Genomic DNA, 18562 nt, shown 5'->3' on the forward strand with positions numbered 1-18562 from the left:
GTCTAGCCTGATGAAGAGACCTGAGTAGTCTCGAAAGCTTGCAATGTGTTACCATCTTTTCAGTTAGCCATTAAAAGGTATCAACTACTGAGGACTCTCAATCCTGAATATTTTTCTAACTAAAATAATGCACTGATACGGGCTGCAATATACTACCACTCCGGATACCACTGTTGAGTGGCACTCAGTGCTCTCTTTTATACACAGACGCCTCTCTTAAGGGCTCATCTTCTAAACTGCTGTGGATACCAGCCCAACTGGGGACCCTTTTCAGCCTGTTTACCTTTATTATCTTCTGAGTGGTCCGTATCCCTTGAACCATCTTGGATCTCCTCGGGACCAATTCTCCATGATGTCCTACCTAAACTACTTAGTTATGTAGGTTCTTGCATGTAAATCTCGACTGAGACGTCTCCTCTCTCCTTACAAGTGCACTTCTATCTTTCTCCATCTACATGGAAAAATTTGTAAATCCTAGTAGCTCCAAGGATACTAATACCAGGGCACAGGCCACCAAATCTTCTCCTGAATCACCAGATTCTAACTCCGTCATGTCTAAAGAATCCCTACAAACCATTGCTGACTCTTATCACAAAGCAACTTATGCCAAAAATAGAAGCAAGATTTCTTTCCTTTCAATCATCATTGAACTCGATCACATCCCAGTTGTCCGACCATTCCACCAAAATTTTGGCAGTAGAACAGCGGATCGGTGATTTGGAGGACACTGTACAGTCCTATGCTGCTCAGCTCATTGATAAGTACCAGGTGATAGAACAGCTCCAAGACAAATTTGATGATCTGGAAAACCGGAACCGCCGAAACAATCTCCGCGTCATCGGCATTCCCGACTCGGTAAAGGATCTCCACCACTTTACTTCCTCCTGGCTCCCACGAGCACTTAATTTGCCTGACCGACATGGCTCGATGATAGTCGAACGAGCCCACAGACTTGGACCTCCAACTCCAGAATCCAATGCCCGCCCTCGTCCTGTTATTTTTAAGTTACTTAATTTTCAGGACAAAATGCTAATATTTCGGGCTTTTCAGGCTATGTCTGCTGTGAAATATGAGGGACACTCTCTTCTTATGTTTCAAGATTATTCTGCCGTGGTGGCGGCCAAGCACCGCGCCTTTGCTCCAGTTTGTAAACTTCTACATGACAGAGGCTCCCTTTTTGCCCTTCTCTACCTGGCACGTCTGAGGGTGGAACTCCAAGGAAAGACGATGTTTTTTGTTGACCCTAATGAAGCCACGGAGGAGGTGAAGCGCTCCTCCCCAGCCTCTTCTCTGGCCTCTTGATTTCAATTTCATGGTTTTTGTAATTTTTTTCTAGTTGATAGCCGTGTTACATTTGTTTATATATACCTGCATGATTAATCTTTCGGTTTCTACTTAATGCACATTGTTTGTTATTTTTTACTGCATTATGATTATGGCGGGTCTTAGTCGAGATACTGTTATATAATACTTATTGTAGTTTCTCTATTGCATGTGGGTTTGTTGGGGTGGAGGGGTGGGCTCTTCCTCCCCAGGCATGATTTTTTATTTGTTTTTATGGGTGTTAGGGTTTGCTTGCTGGGACAGACCTTTGCCCAGTTGTTTCTTCTCTGATATTACTCTTTCAAGGCCTCAATGTGGCATAGGCTAATATGGCTGACTCTAATACTGTAGCTCCTCACATTAATGTAGACTCTCTCAAATTGTTATCTTGGAACATGGTTGGGCTCAATACTCCGGTGAAACACAGGAAAGTTTGACCATGTTACCCATATACGCCCACACATTCTGTTTTTGCAGGAAACTCACTGGATTCGTGGAAAACATCCTCCGCTCCGTAACAAGCATTACCCGGACTTTATAGGGCTTATTTTTCAAGGAAGAAACGTGGGGTTGCCGTCCTGTTCCATAGAGACCTTGAATACTCCATTCAAGATGTGGTAAGAGACAAGGCGGGACGATATTTGCTGATTAAGATCCTTGCTGAGCAGAGGGAATACTGCCTTATTAATGTCTATTCACCTATTCCGGCTAGCCCTTCCTTTTTTTCTAAGCTTGTAGAAGTCATCCATAGCTGGCATCCTACTAATATTTTATTAGATGGGGATTTAAATGCTCTTCATGAAATCTTTTTAGATAGGTCTACCTCACCGCCTGCATCCCTCTCCCCAGTTGGAATTATTCCCATCTTATTAGATAGGCTTGACTTATTGGATTCCTGGAGATGCTGCCATCCTACGGAAAAAGAATATACGTTTTACTCTAGGGTTCACAACGTACACACTCGCATTGATTACTGGCTAACATCTACCCTTCTTTTTTCATCTTTAAAATCGGTTGAGATTCTTCCAATGGTTATTTCAGATCACTCTCCTGTCCTACTTACCCTAGACCTTCCCACAAGGAAAACTCTATCCTTTCATTGACGTTTTCTCTCATATCTTTATATGTCGGATGATTTCAAAAAATGTTTGGCTGGCTGGTGGGAGACATACATGGAGGATAACTTGGAACACTTAGAAGACATCAGTTTATTCTGGGTTACCGCTAAAACAGTGCTCAGAGGACATATCTCATATGTGTCTCAGAAAAAGAAGCAATTGTTCTTCTCCTTGCAACCTCTTCTTGACCAGCTCACTCAAACCTATAGAGATTTCCGGCTACACAATAGCGCCTCATGCAAGGAGGCTTACCTCACTGCTAAACATAATCTAGACACCTTACTGCATGAACAAGCGCATAACCAACTTGTCTACCAACGTAACCGCTTCTTTAGTTGGGGCAATAAACCTGGGTGCCTTTTGGCATCACTAACAAAACCCTTCAAAAAGGCTACTAAAATCACCAACATCAAACATCCTAATGGTTCCATTATCCATGACCCAGTTCAAATATGCGTGGTTTTCAGAGATTTTTAATGCAGCTCTCTATGGCCCACCTGACGATTCTCAAGAAGAAGGCTATAATTTCCGCCACAAGGTTGATCCACCAAAACTTTCCATCTCTCAAAGAGAAATTTTAAATAAGCCTATCTCTCCTGGGGAAGTAGGATTGATCATCCAGTCTCTTAAATTGCTTAAAGCCCCTGGCCCGGACAGTTACTCAGCAGAATTCTATAAAATATTGCGACCATTACTTATACCCCACCTTACCTCTCTTTTTAATCATATTATAGATTCAAGTTACCTTCCTGACCGCTTCAATGAAGTGAGCCTTTCATTACTACCAAAGCCAGGTAAAGACCCCCTTTTCCCTGCCTCGTACCGCCCAATCTCCCTTTTAAACGTAGATTTCAAATTGCTCACCATAATTATGGCCAACAGATTACAATCTGTACTTCCTAATATCCTCTCCACATCCCAAACGGGCTTTGTCCACGGCCGATCGATCACCTACAATATTAGAACGGTATTAGCCGCTGTTATTCATAGTCATCAAACCAAAGCTAAACGAAGCATCTTGGTTAGCCTTGATAACCGAAAAGGCTTTTGACGGGGTATCTTGGTCCCACCTCATCCGAACTCTTAAATACAGAATGTTTGGATTTTCCTTTTTCAATTTTATCCAGAGGATTTACACCACCCTTCAGTCCTCAATATGGCTCCATGGTAATCAGTCATCCCCTTTCTCAATTGTCAGAGGTACGAGGCAGGGATGTCCTTTATCCCCCTTATTGTTTAATATTGCCCTAGACCCTCTACTTAGATATCTGGCGATGATTCCTTCCTTTGAGGGAATTGGGATAGGCCACCTTACACTCAAGTCCTTGGCTTTCGCCGAAGACATACTACTCATGATAGCCAATCCTAAGGAGTCCATTCCTTTCATAATGGGGGGCTTTCCATGAGTTTGGAGAAATCTCGGGATTCCGCATAAATTTTAACAAATTCAAAGCTTTAGCGATCTTCAGGGATGCTCGACAAAAGTGGCCCTTCCCTTTTCCATTTCAGTGGGGGCATGGTTCTTTACGATATCTTGGAATTCCTCTACCCTCAAACCCACATACTGTTTACCAACTTAATTTCCGACTCCCCTTAATATCTGCCATTACTCGGGAAATGCAATCTTGGACGTCTTTTAAATTATCTTTCGCGGGTAAAGCTCACCTTATTAAAATGGTTTCCTTTCCTAAAATACTCTTCCCTTTACAAACGCTATCAATTCTATTATCTAAGGCTGATGATCAACTCCTAAGATTTTTCAACAATTTATATGGGACTCGAGGGGGAGATCTAGGATCAGTATTTTTAAATTGCAGCAAGCTAAATCTTTGGGGGGCCTCAATTTTCCAAGTTTAAGATTGTATAGTGTTGCAGTCATTTTTAGACATTATCTTGATTGGATTTGGGCCCATACTAAATTTACCAACTCCCCATAAGATGAAGCAATGTCTGGACCGATCAGTCTTCCTGCCTTACTCCATTTACAACAAAATGGAGTTCCCACTGCAATCAGGGATAATCCTCTGCTATGGTCTGAAGTATTGGCATGGCGTCATGCTAGAAGGATCAGCGGACTAGACCCTTATACGTCAGTTTTCCTTCCCTTTCAAGGTAACCCTTTCTTTTTAGAAGGCAGACCACCCCCAATTGACCGAGTGCTGGGGGAGAGAGGGTGCAGACTGAACTGCGATCTTCTGACAACTGCTCAATGTCTTCTTTCTTTGCAGGGTATTTTCTCCAAATATTCAGTCTTAGTGGGTAATATTTTTATTACTACTCAGATTAAGCATTACGTTGACTCGGTCTTCCGAGGTATAACAGACAGTGTCAGAACCTGTCCTCTCCATCTCATCTCCCTTGGCGCTCGTGCAGAAGTTTATTCGCTAAGTCTTATCTATAAATCAATCAAACTTTCTATTTCATCTTCAGATTCTTCACCAGGCCCGGGTAGATGGGTATCACAACTATCTAATTATAGACTGACTGATCTTTTGAAAGCCACTCTATGTTTAAACTCTTTATTGCAATATGACAGCTACTCAACTATGGCCCTCATGATTACATCTCCCTGGAGGTCAAATCTAGGATGTCTCTATCGGCTAATCCCTCTTGTCCCAAGTGTTTACACTCTCCAGCTGACATCTTTCACTGTCTCTGGGATTGTCCGAAGATACAGGAGGTTTGGGATATGCTTCTTTGCCTTCTCACTAACACCTTCAACATTCGCTTTACATTATCTCCGGAATGGGCGTTATTTAATATTCTCCCACGGGATCAACTACTCAGACTCTCTGCTCAGCAACGACGTGTTTTAACTATTACTATTACTATTACTAATACTACCCGCAAGAGTATTCTGCATTTGTGGGCACAGGACACAACCCCTTCACTAAATCTAAGTTCTTCAAAGGTATCATATTTGTTTAACCCCTTTCTGACATCAGACGTACTATCCCGTCCATGGGACCCGGGCCCCTATGCCCATGGACGGGATAGTACGTCTAGCGCGATCAGTGGCGCCCACGTGGTGAGCGCCGCTGATCGCGGCCGGGTGTCAGCTGATTATCACAGCTGACACCCGGCACAATGTGTCAGGGGCGGTCACGGACCGCCCCCGACACGTTAACCCCTTGCACACCGCGATCAAACATGATCGCAGTGTACCGGGGGTTAAAAGGAAGCATCGGCAGGGAGGGGGCTCCCTCCATGCTTCCCTGAGCCCCCCACTGTCACAGTGATCTGTGATGTGACAGATCAGCGATCTGTCACAGGACAGTGATGTCCCACCTGGGACTATGTAATAAAGTAAAAAAAAAATAAAAAAAAGTGTTAAAATAATTTTTAAAAAATCGCCAAATAAATTAGAAAAAAAAAATATTCCCCCAATAAATCCATTTTTTGGAAATAAAAAACAAAAACAATAAAAGTGCACATATTAGGTATCGCCGCATCCGTAACGACCCGCCCTATAAAACTGTCCCATTAGTTAACCCCTTTAGCGAACCCCTTAAAAAATAAAAATAAAAAACTAAGCAAAAAATAATGATTTATTATCATACCGCCAAAAGCGTAATAACACGCGATCAAAAAGACGCATATAAATATCCATGGTACCGTCATCTTCTCCCGCAAAAAACGAGCCACCATACAGCATCATCAGCGAAAAAATAAAAAAGTTAGAGCTCGCAGAATAAAGAGATGCAAAAATAATTCTTTTTTATATAATATAGTTTTCATTGCATAAAAGTGCCAAAACATAAAAAAATGACCTAAATGAGGTATCGCTGTAACCGTACTGACCCGAAGAATAAAACCTCTTTATCAATTTTAATGCACGCGGAACGGTGTAAACGCACCCCCCCAAAAGAAATTCATGAAACGCTGGTTTTTGTTCATTCTGCGTCCCAAAAATCGGAATAAAAAGCGATCAAAAAATGTCACGCGCCCGAAAATGGTACCAATAAAAACGTCAACTCGTCCCGCAAAAAATAAGACCTCACATGACTCGGTGGGACAAAATATGGAAAAATTATAGCTCTCAATATGTGTTGATGCAAAAACTATTTTTACAATAAAAAGCGTCTTTTAGCGTGCGACAGCTGCCAAACATAAAAACCGCCATAAATAGTAAATCAAACCCCCCGTTGTCACCCCCTTAGTTAGGGAAAAATAATGAAATAAAAAAAGTATGTATCTGATGTGTGTTGGGGTTCGGGTTGGAGTTAGAATTGGGGGTTTCCACTGTTTGGGCACATCAGGGGCTCTCCAAATGCAACATGGCGTCTGATCTCAATTCCAGCCAATTCTGAGTTGAAAAAGTCAAATGGTGCTCCTTCCCTTCCAAGCTCTGCCATGCGTCCAAACAGTGTTTTACCCCCACATGAAGGTTATCAGCCTACTCAGGACAAATTGCAAAACAACTTTTGGGGTCCAATTTCTCCTGTTACCCTTAGGAAAATAAAAAATTGTCAAAAATATCATTTTTGTGGAAAAAAATGATTTTTTTATTTTCACGTCCGAGCGTTATAAACTTCTGTGAAGCACTTGGGGGTTCAAAATGCTCACCACACATCTAGATAAGTTCCGTGGGGGGTCTAGTGTCCAAAATCGGGTCATTTGTGGGGAGTTTCAATAGTTTAGGTACATCAGGGGCTCTCCAAATGCACATGACACCCGCAGACCATTCCCTCAAAGTCTGCATTCCAAAACGTCACTACTTCCCTTCCGAGCCCCGACGTGTGCCCATACAATAGTTTTCTCCCACATATGGGGTATCAGCGTACTCAGGACAAATTGGACAGCAACTTTTGGGGTTCAATTTCTCCTGTTACCCTTGGGAAAATGAAAAAATTGGGGACTAATTGATCATGTTTGTGGAAAAAATACAATTTTTTTATTTTCATGCCCGGGCACTATAAACTTCTGTGAAGCCCTTGGGGGTTCAAAGTACTCACCACATATCTAGATAAGTTCCTTAGGGGGTCTAGTTTCCAAAATGGGGTCATTTGTGGGGGTTTCCACTGTTTAGGTACATTAGGACCTCTCCAAAGGCAACATGACACCCGCAGACCATTCCCTCAAAGTCTGCATTCCAAAGCGTCACTACTTCCCTTCCGAGCCCCGACGTGTGCCCATACAATAGTTTTCTCCCACATATGGGGTATCAGCGTACTCAGGACAAATTGGACAGCAACTTTTGGGGTTCAATTTCTCCTGGTACCCTTGGGAAAATGAAAAAATTGGGGACTAATTGATCATGTTTGTGGAAAAAACATGATTTTTTTATTTTCATGCCCTGGCATTATAAACTTCTGTGAAGCCCTTGGGGGTTCAAAGTGCTCACCTCACATCTAGATAAGTTCCTTAGGGGGTCTAGTTTTGAAAATGGGGTCATTTGTGGGGGCATTCCACTGTTTTGGTACATCAGGGGTTTTCTAATCGCGACATGGTGTCCGATCTCAATTCCAGCCAAAAACGTCAAATGGCGCTGCTTCCCTTCCGAGCTCTGCCATGCGCCCAAATAGTGGTTTACCCCCACATGTGGGGTATCAGCGTACTCAGATCAAATTGCACAATAACTTTTAGGGTTCTGTTACCCTTGGGAAAATAAAAATTGGGGTGAAAAGATCATTTTTGTGGAAAAAATATGATTTTTTAATTGTACCGCTGTACGTTATAAACTTCTTTGAAGCCCTTGTGGGTTCAAAGTTCTCACCACATATCTAGATAAGTTCCTTGGGGGGTCTAGTTTCCAAAATGGGGTCACTTGTAGGGGGTTTCCACTGTCTAGGTACATCAGGGACTCTCCAAACGTGACATGGCGTCTGATCTGAATTCCAGCCAATTTTGCATTGAAAAAGTCAAACGGCGCTCCTTCCATTCTGAGCTCTGCCATGCGCCGAAACAGTCGTTCCCCCCCCACATATCAGGTATCAGCATACTCAGGACAAATTGCACAATAACTTTTGCAGTCCAATTTCTCCTGTTACCCTTGGTAAAAATAAAAAAAATTGAACCTGAAGTATTTTTTTGTGAAAAAAAGTTAGATGTTCATTTTTTTTTAAATATTGAAAAAAATTCCTGTGATGCACCTAAAGGGTTGATAAACTTCTTGAATGTGGTTTTGAGCACCTTAAGGGGTGCAGTTTTTAGAATGGTGTCACTTTTGGGTATTTTCTATCATATAGACCCCTCAAAGTGGCTTCAAATGTGATGTGGTCCGTAAAAATATAATGGTGGTGCAAAAATGAGAAATCGCTGGTCAATTTTTAACCCTTATAACTTCCTAACAAAAAAAAATTTTGGTTCCAAAATTGTGCTGATGTAAAGTAAACATGTGGGAAATGTTAGTTATCAAGTTTTTTGTGTGCCGTATCTTTGTGATTTATGAGCATAAAAATTCAAAGTTGGAAAATTGCGAAATTTTCAAAATTTTTGCCAAATTTCCATTTTTCTCACAAATAAACGCAAGTTATTTGAATGAAATTTTACCACTATCATGAAGTACAATATGTCACGAGAAAACAGTGTCAGAATCACCGGGATCCATGGAAGCGTTCCAGAGTTATGACCTCATAAAGGGACAGTGGTCAGAATTGTAAAAATTGGCCCGGTCATGAACGTGCAAACCACCCTTGGGGGTGAAGGGGTTAAAATGCATTGGATTGAGTCCATAATTCATAAAGAAAGTCATACGGAACGTTTTTTCCTCACATGGTCCTCCTTTATCGATCTGCAGCCACTATCGGTGCGTCAAGCATTGCATGGTTGCTTTCAATTCACCGATTGATATATGAGAGCTTATATCTGGTAACACACCTATTAGGCTACTTTTGTGAAGTACAGTATTCAGATGTACAGGACATCTTGTTCTCCAGACTCCATCTTTGTGCTTGCGACGCCATTTTGCTGTTTACGAGTTAAATTTTGTAACTTAACTAGATGAAAGTTCACGGCTGTTATGAAACCAGACTGTTCCAGCTTGTACAAGATATGAGATATGAGATGAGACCCTAAAAGAATGTGCTATTGTTCTATATTCTACATCACGCAGCTAGGGACATATTCCGATTTTCTTGCAATACTATTGGCTTAAATGTATTACGATTCTATTGGTAGCTGTATACTTTGCATAATTAAGCAGAATGCTATGTAATGTGAGATTCAGTAAAGGGGCTCAGTGATCTGCCTCGATCCTCCCGTACAGAGACCCCCGTCTCCGTGTGGTCATTCCCAGTTGCTAGCAACACTGGAATAATTTGGAAATCACTGGCTCAACCGTGAAGGGTTAATTTAGCCCTACCTCAACAGTTTTGGCCGCCCAACGTGGGGCCCCCGAACAGGGACGCCTCTGCCCCCGGAGGACAACAAGACAAAGGACCCTCGGAGCGGACACAGGTGCTGGAAAATTGGGACTGATCACCCCCCCACGACAACCACGGTAATTTGGCAGTTATACTGTAAAGACTGACCGTTGGTGTGGTTTTCCTGTGCTTGTTGCTGCAAAGAGGATCTGAGGTTTGTCCCCTAGTGGGGTGATTCATGGGTGGAATCATATAGAGGTGCAGTCCCGTTGGGGGCCCAGTGCTCGAACCATACCTCATAAGGGATGGACACCCCGGATTGACCAGTGATTGTGACTCTCTTTATAGTCAAAATATCCTGAATTCCTGATCATTGTTAGTAATCAGGCGTGGTCAGGTGATCGAAGATGGGTAGGATACGTAACTCAGGTATATATAGATATATATATATATATATATATAACCAGAGGTGTCCGGAGGGATAGTCTGAGACGCCCTCCTCCTTTCACTGAGTACCGCGAATTTTGGGCAATCCCAGAGGGGGATTATTGACCCTGTGGAACAAACTGAGACGGCCACTCCAGTATTGTGCACAACTAAAGGATATTTAGCTCTAAATGAGAGAATCCGTGGAAGGAAAAGAAGAATTTTGTGGCTTGGCACATGAATTGTGTGACGAAGGTGTTAGGAAGAACAGAGGAAGTGAATTCTGATTGTTTGTTACTGCTATGTTGAAGAAGTAAAAATTGTCTATTATGGCAAGGACGGGATGTATTGTGGTTCAAGCAAGTGACTGTGGTGTGAGGAAGTGATTAAAAGAAGGAACTGAGATTAATGATACTAATGTGTTAGGCAGACGAATAGTTAAAAGTGATGATTTGAAAGAAGAGGTCTCCCTGCTAGATGACAATTGTACAAGAAGACCGAGAGGCAGCCCCCATCTTTTCTTTGTTAAACGCTCACAGTATCTACGCTCACTGCTGCCAGCCTCAGTCCCCGCTAAAAAAAAAAAAAAAAAAAAGTTTTCAGAAGAATTTAACCCGTCTGTTCAGCGTGCAGAGAAAAAAAAAGAGCAAACAGCAGCCTCTAGCCCCCACCGCAGCTGCGAGCACACAGTGTGCCCTTCAGCCCACACAGCAAACTCTCGCCCCCCTTCCTCAGACTTCAGCTAGTGGGAACCCTGCTCCTCAGCCCCTCCCTGCTAATTCTCATTACTGCTCAGTTTGTAATCTCTCCCACATGTCCTGTAAATTTACTAGGGGCAGATTTATTATCACAGTTCTGCTCCAGAATACAATTCCAAGATGATGGTCAGATGTTTTTTTTTTTGTTATATAATCCCTATGTAGATGAAGACAGTGAAGATAAATCTGTACTTTGCATGCCCTTCCCACGTTTATGATGGCCCTGATAGGCTCAGATCCACCCCCAATATTGCCTGAGGATCAATGACTCACCCCATACCTCTCAGAGATACTATCTAAACTCTGCTCAAAAGGGCCAAATGATATAGGGAAAATGCCTGTAGAACCAGTAAAAGTGTTTCTCAAACCTGGTGTCTAATCCACATACTCTTTTGTCCCAAATACCCCAGGATGCTGCTTGGTTTACAGTTATTGATCTTACCAATGCCTTCTTTAGCATTCCGTTACACCCAGACTGCCAGTTTCTATTTGTATTCACTTAGCAGGGACGACAGTTAATATGGACAGTTATGTCACAAGGGGCCCAAAACAGTCCTAACCAGTTTGAAAAAAATATGAGCAGGTGTCTTTTGCCATTTCTGCCATTGCTAGCCTCCTTAAGCATCTGGCAGCACTGAACTGTCGGGTTTCGGCCTCGGGACTTCAGTTGTGCCTTGGTCAAGTGATATTCTTTGGTCATTGTCTCCTTCAGGGTGTTAGACACCTCACAGAAGAAAGAAAAATAGCTGTCAGCTCCCTTCCTTTCCCAAAAGATGAAACTGAACTCCAGCGTTTTCCTATGCACCTATTTTTGTCAGTGGATATCGGATGCATCCCGCATAATGCAACCCCTTTACAACGCCTTGAAAGACGGTATAATGAACTAGAAGGAGAGATGGCAGTGATGAGGATTACCTCCAATATGATTGTTCCCAACTTCTGACTGAAGAAACAGCTACTCCACCAAATGTCAGTGAAAATCCACTCCCAAATCCTGATCTGGTGTTATACACGGATGGTTCAAGATATGCTGATGAGTTTGGTAGATTCCACACGGGATATGCTGTTATCACAGAGGACACTGTAGTGCACGTAGCTGCACTCCCGCCCTCACAGTCAGCACAAGAAGCAGAACTCCAGGCTCTGTCTACTGCATGTACTTTGGCCAAGAACAGATGGGCTAATATATACACAGACTCACGGTATGCATTTGGTGTTGCTCACGATTTTGGGTCTCTATGGGCCAATCGAGGGTTTATTACTACTGCCGGAACCCCAGTGAAAAATTCTGAAGCTGTTAAAACCCTCATAGACTCAATCAAATTACCTACTCAGGTGGCCATTATCAAAGTTAAGGCGCACGGTCCTAGGACCAGTCCACAGACTGTTGGCAACACATTTGCGGATATGCAAGCAAAAGCTGCCGCTCTCTTACCCGTTGAACCAACCATACCAACTGTGGTGACCACATGCTCTTAGCGTAAACAGTTACAAGAAGCACCGACCCTACAAGAACCTGATGATCTACAACAGACTGAAGTTTTCTGTCGGACCCCGCGAGACCGCTTAATGACAATGCAGAGAATGTCTCCAAAGGAAGAGGTGAAGCAATGGAAGACTGATGGGGCACGTATGGATAATGGTCTCTGGAAAAGGACCAACTCGTGTGTCTCCCTAAGCGGATGTACCCTGCTATTGCCACATGGGCACATGGACCTACACATCGAGGAAAGAATCAGGCCCTTGCACTGGTGCAAAAATTCTACTGGGCCCCGGTTCTCCAGTTGGCCGGAAGCATTCCCTGTTACCAACATGACTGCAAAAACTACAGCGAAGAAACTGGTGATGGAAGTTATATGCAGATATGGGGTTCCAGAAATTGTTGAAAGTGATCAAGGTCCGGCCTTTTCCACTCATGTGTACCAAGAAGTTCTGACAATGCTTGGATCCACTGTAGCCCTACATACTACGTACCACCCACAATCCAGTGGTGAAGTTGAGAGGCTGAACGGCACACTGAAGGGACAATTGACCAAAATGATGCAGGAGACTACGGCTCCATGGCCAGAGCTCCTACCCATTGTACTATACCATAGTCGTACTACCCCTATTGTAAAATATGGCCTGTCCCCATATGAGATATTGTTTGGTGCAAGGCCCCCAGTTGCAAATTTCCAGCCTCAGCAGTTATCAGAAGAAACTGACCGTGCAGTTCAATGTGTTATTCAGCTTAGCAAGATTTTTTACTAACACCCATGTTCTAGTTTCCTCTTCTTTTCCAGATTCAGCAGAAACCGACACCTGCTATAACCTGAAGCCTGGTGATTTGGTAGTCGTGAAAAGGCATGTCAGGAAGCACAGACTAGAACCCTTGTATGACGGTCCCTATGAAGTCTTCCTCATCACCCAACAAGTCAATAGCAAATGAAGGGGCATAATGTTTTGGTCTTTCGCATTTTCCATATTATTATTGGTAACTGCATGGGACAGCCTAAATTCCCCAATGTCCTTGAATAATAAGTTTATACAACATCATGAAAAATTACTGAGAGATTTGTTGGACAATTCCCAGTCTCTGGCAGACTGTTGGATCTGCACGTATTCACCAGTGTCAGGCACAAGCATCCCCTTTTTGGCTATCCCTGTTCCACCCGAGGAGTTATTTGCTTGGACTGACTGTTCTGAGACACTCGCTAATAATGCCACACATAATGCTAAATTATGGAATTTAACTGTTGGTATACCTATTGGGGGATGGGTAGGATACCCCTGGTGACAAGGTAACCTTTCAGGAAGCAATACACAACTTCAATTTTGGCCTACAAAGGAGGGGCATGGGTCCCTAAGAATAAGACTAGTCTAACCAATCTGGGGCAAGTTCCAACGTATGGTCTACAAGTCAGTTTCAATGTAGCTTCACACTCTACTGATGCCTTCAAACCAATGTTGCTAGAAAGAAGGTTACATAACACGTCATGGGAATTTTCTAATTTGTTTCCCCAGGGTTCTAACGAAACCTGTGCCAGTATTCCTGGCAATATATCTTGTAATGAGTCCTCTGAATATGTGCCAGGAACCTCCACTTGTGGAAATCCCGATGTAGGCTATTGTAGTCCTTTAGGACAATCTCCAGCTTGGTGTATGCTTCAGAATGCATCTGCATTCATAGACTTAACTCATAGATTGGTACTGCAACATTCAGCCCTATGGGATTTACCTGATGACATGTTCTGGGTATGTGGAGACAATGCTTATAAATGGTTGCCAGTAGGGGTAAGAGGTACTTGTACTCTGGGTCGCTTGACCCCGGCCACATTTGTTATTCCGAACAAACAGTTGGATACACAGGCTATACCCAAACATACATTATACAAAAGAGCTGCGGACAATTCACCCTGCCCTTCAGGAAGACCACATATAGTGCAGATGAGTGTGGCCAACAAAATTGTCAGTTCTATTTTCATTTACCCAATGATTACACAAATGTGGGATAAATTGGTTAGGGCCACAGAATATCTAGATGATCAAATTTGGGATATATTGGACATACTTAACACTACTGTTGCTGTCCAAAATCAACTTATAGTCACTAATCAACATCCTATAGTGCTGGACTACTTAACAGCAGCACAAGGTGGTATGTGTCAGGTCATTGGACCCGCTTGCTGTCATTATATAGATCCTAACAGTACTATGAAGTTAAAGTTAAAGTTACAAGATATTCAAGGACTCAGATCAATATGATAAAGACAATGATTGTAATAAGGACAGTTGGTGGTCAGACACCGTCTCCTTTCTCAATCCAGCCAATTGGTTTAAGGGAATTGGGGGCTGGATTGCTGGGATCTTACAAAGCTTGTTACACATTGCTGCCTGTATCCTTGTGGTATGTGAGATACTAAAACTTGTTCTTTGGTGTATTTCTGTATGTATTAGGAAATTCTACACTAAGCCAGCTAATGATGATACCAAAGGCGTCGTTGCCCCTGCTCTTCTCTGCACCGATCTCAAAAGGCTACTTGATGAAGATGTTGAAGCCAAGCACATGGCTACCTACAAAAGATCTCCACCACCGTCATCAAAAATTGTTATTCGTGAACTGCAGTATACAGGGGGGATGGGTGCGCCGCGACAGCCATGACTGATAACACGGCATCAGTCATGTGAAGACCAGTACCCCTCAAGCTGTTAGCTTGGGATAGCACCTCTGATGCTGCATATGTGTTATCAAAATTTATCTAGGGGGGAATTGTGAAGTACAGTATTCAGATGTACAGGACATCTTGTTCTCCAGACTCCATCTTTGTGCTTGCGACGCCATTTTGCTGTTTACGAGTTAAATTTTGTAACTTAACTAGATGAAAGTTCACGGCTGTTATGAAACCAGACTGTTCCAGCTTGTACAAGATATGAGATATGAGATGAGACCCTAAAAGAATGCGCTATTGTTCTATATTCTACGTCACGCAGCTAGGGACATATTCCGATTTTCTTGCAATACTATTGGCTTAAATGTATTATGATTCTATTGGTAGCTGTATACTTTGCATAATTAAGCAGAATGCTATGTAATGTGAGATTCAGTAAAGGGGCTCAGTGATCTGCCTCGATCCTCCCGTACAGAGACCCCCGTCTCTGTGTGGTCATTCCCAGTTGCTAGCAACACTGGAATAATTTGGAAATCACTGGCTCAACCGTGAAGGGTTAATTTAGCCCTACCTCAACACTTTCACACTAGCGTCGGCCGAAGTACGTCGCAATGCGTCGTTTTGGCGAAAAAACGCATCCTGCAAAGTTGCGTTTTTTCTCCATAGACTTGCATTAGCGTCGCATTGCGACGTATGGCCACACGTCGCATCCGTCGTGCGATGGATGCGTCGTGTTTTGGCGGCCGCGACGCACACAAAAACGTTACATGTAACCGTTTTTTGTGCGTCGTGTCCGCCATTTTCGACTGCGCATGTGCGGCCGAAACTCCGCCCCCTCCTCCCTGGACATTACAATGGGGCAGCGGATGCGTTGAAAAACTGCATCCGCTGCCCCTGTTGTGCAAAACTTTCACTACGTGCGACGGTACGTCGGGACGACGCAGTGCGACGTCAGTCGGCCGACGCTAGTGTGAAAATAGCCTTAGGCTTACCTAATTAAACCTGCAGGGTTTCAGATGTGCCTGGGGGGGAGGGGGGGAGTTGAGGTCGGGACTGACCGTTATACTGAATAACCCCGTCTTCTTTTGAATCTTTCAAGCTACACTTTCTGGATATTGTTATGTCCTTCTTTGTCTTTATATGCTATGTATATTACTGATTCTTATTTTGTTTGCAGATGGTTATAAATAAATATAAAAAAAATACTTTATTCTGCATGTGTGTGTGTTTATTTAACCCTTTACAAACTTTAAGATTAGTAATGGATAGGTGTCTTATTGACACCTCTCCATTACTAAGCCAGGTTTAATATCACCTTACAATACAAAGGAGACATTAACCCCTTATTACCTCCATATGCCACCGCTACAGGGCAGTGGGAAGAGAGAGGCTAAGTGCCGGAATTGGATTGGCTGGGGGCAAATGTTTTTAGCCGGGGGGGGGCAATAACCATGGTCCCTTTCTAGGCTAACCCCTTCCCGACCTGTGACACAGCGTATGCGTCATGAAAGTCGGTGCCAATCCGACCCATGACGCATATGCTGCGTCATGACTTCAAAGCCCCTCTGCGGGTCGGGTGACCGGGGTCACTGAAAGGTCACCCGACCCGCAGATACAGGGGGCTTTGTACTTCACTCCGGGGGGTGGCTCAGCCCCCACGTGGCTACGATCGCTCTGATTGACTGTTGAAAGTGAAATAGCCAATCAGAGAGATAGTAATATTTCATCAATGAAAATTGATGAAATATTACAATCCAGCCATGGCCAATGCTGCAGTAGCATCGGACATGGCTGGAGACCCTAATCTAACCCCCCCCCCCCACACTGGTTGACTGGGGCGATCGGCCCCCCGCCACAGACTGACGGCAGCGATTGGCTGCTGCCGTCACAATCTCCTCCCCCTCCCCTTCCCTCCGCTCCCCCCACAGTCCGATCACTCCCCCTCACCTTCCACGGTGCCTCCGAGTCCCGCTCTGGCTCCCGGTGTCCCGCCGTCCCGGCTCATGGGCGCCACCATCTTGGAAAATGGCGGGCCCATGCGCAGTGCGATTGTAATATTTCACCAATGAAATTTGGTGAAATATTACAATCAAGCCATGGCCGATGCTGCAATAGCATCGGCCATGGCTGCAGACACTGAAGAGACCCCCCATTGACTGACGGCACCGATCGGCCGCCGCCACCGATTGACGGCAGCGATCGGTCGCCGCAGTCATCATCAGCTCCCCTTCCCTCTGCTCCCCCCAGCCTTCCGATCCCCCCCTCACCCTCCCTGGTACCTCCTGTCCCTCTGGCCGTCCCGGTGTCCCACATCATGGGTGCCGCCATCTGCCGGCTGCAGATTCCTTCATTTATTTTGATCACTGTGATAAACTCTCACAGTGATCAAAATAAAAAAAAGTAAATAAACCCCCCGTTTATCACCCCATAAGTAGGGACAACTAATAAAATACAGAAAATATTTTTATTTTTCCGTTAGTGTTAGGGTTAGGTTTAGGGCTAGGGTTGGAATTAGAGTTAGAAGTAGGGTTAGGGTTAGAACTAGGGTTAGGGTTAGAAATAGGGTTAGAATTAGGGTTAGGGTTAGAAATAGGGTTAGGGTTAGAATTAGGGTGGGGATTAGGGTTAGGGTTGGAATTAGGGTTAAGATTAGGGTTAGGGGTGGGTTGGGGTTGGTATTAGGGTTATGCTTGTGGTTAGAGTTAGAGTTGGGATTAGGGTTAGGGGTGTGTTGGGGTTAGGGTTGTGGTTAGGGTTATGATTAGGGTTGGGATTAGGGTTAGGGGTGTGTTGGGGTTAGGACTGGAGTTAGAATTGAGGGGTTTCTACTGTTTAGGCACATCAGGGACTCTCCAAACGTGACATGGCACCACCATTTATTCCAATCAATTTTGCGTTCAAAAAGTCAAATACTGCTCCCTCCATTCCGAGCCCCGACGTGTGCCCAAACAGTCGTTTACCCCCACATATGTGGTATCAGCGTACTCAGGAAAAATTGCACAACAACTTTTGGGGTCTAATTTCTCCTGTTACCCTTGGGAAAATAAAAAATTGGGGGCTAAAATAATTATTTTTGTGGAAAAAAATGATTTTTTATTTTCATGGCTCTGCGTTATAAACTTCTGTGAAGCACTTGGGGGTTCAAAGTGCTCACCACACATCTAGATAAGTTCCTTGGGCAGTCTAGTTTCCAAAATGGGGTCACTTGTTGGGGATTTCCACTGTTTAGGTGCATCAGGGGCTCTGCAAACGTAACATGACGCCTGCTGACCATTCCATCAAGTCGGCATTTCAAAATGTCACTACTTCCCTTTGGAGCCCCGACGTGTGCCCGAACAGTGGTCCCTCCCTCACATAAGGGGTACCAGCGTACTCAGGACAAACTGTACAACAACTTTTGGGGTCCAATTTCTCCTATCAGCGTACTCAGGAAAAATTGCACAGCAACTTTTGGGGTCTAATTTCTCCTGTTACCCTTGGGAAAA

This window comes from Dendrobates tinctorius, unplaced genomic scaffold (genome assembly GCF_039654945.1).
Source record: "Dendrobates tinctorius isolate UK_male_01 unplaced genomic scaffold, ASM3965494v1 ptg000155l, whole genome shotgun sequence".
Taxonomy (NCBI): Eukaryota; Metazoa; Chordata; class Amphibia; order Anura; family Dendrobatidae; genus Dendrobates; species Dendrobates tinctorius.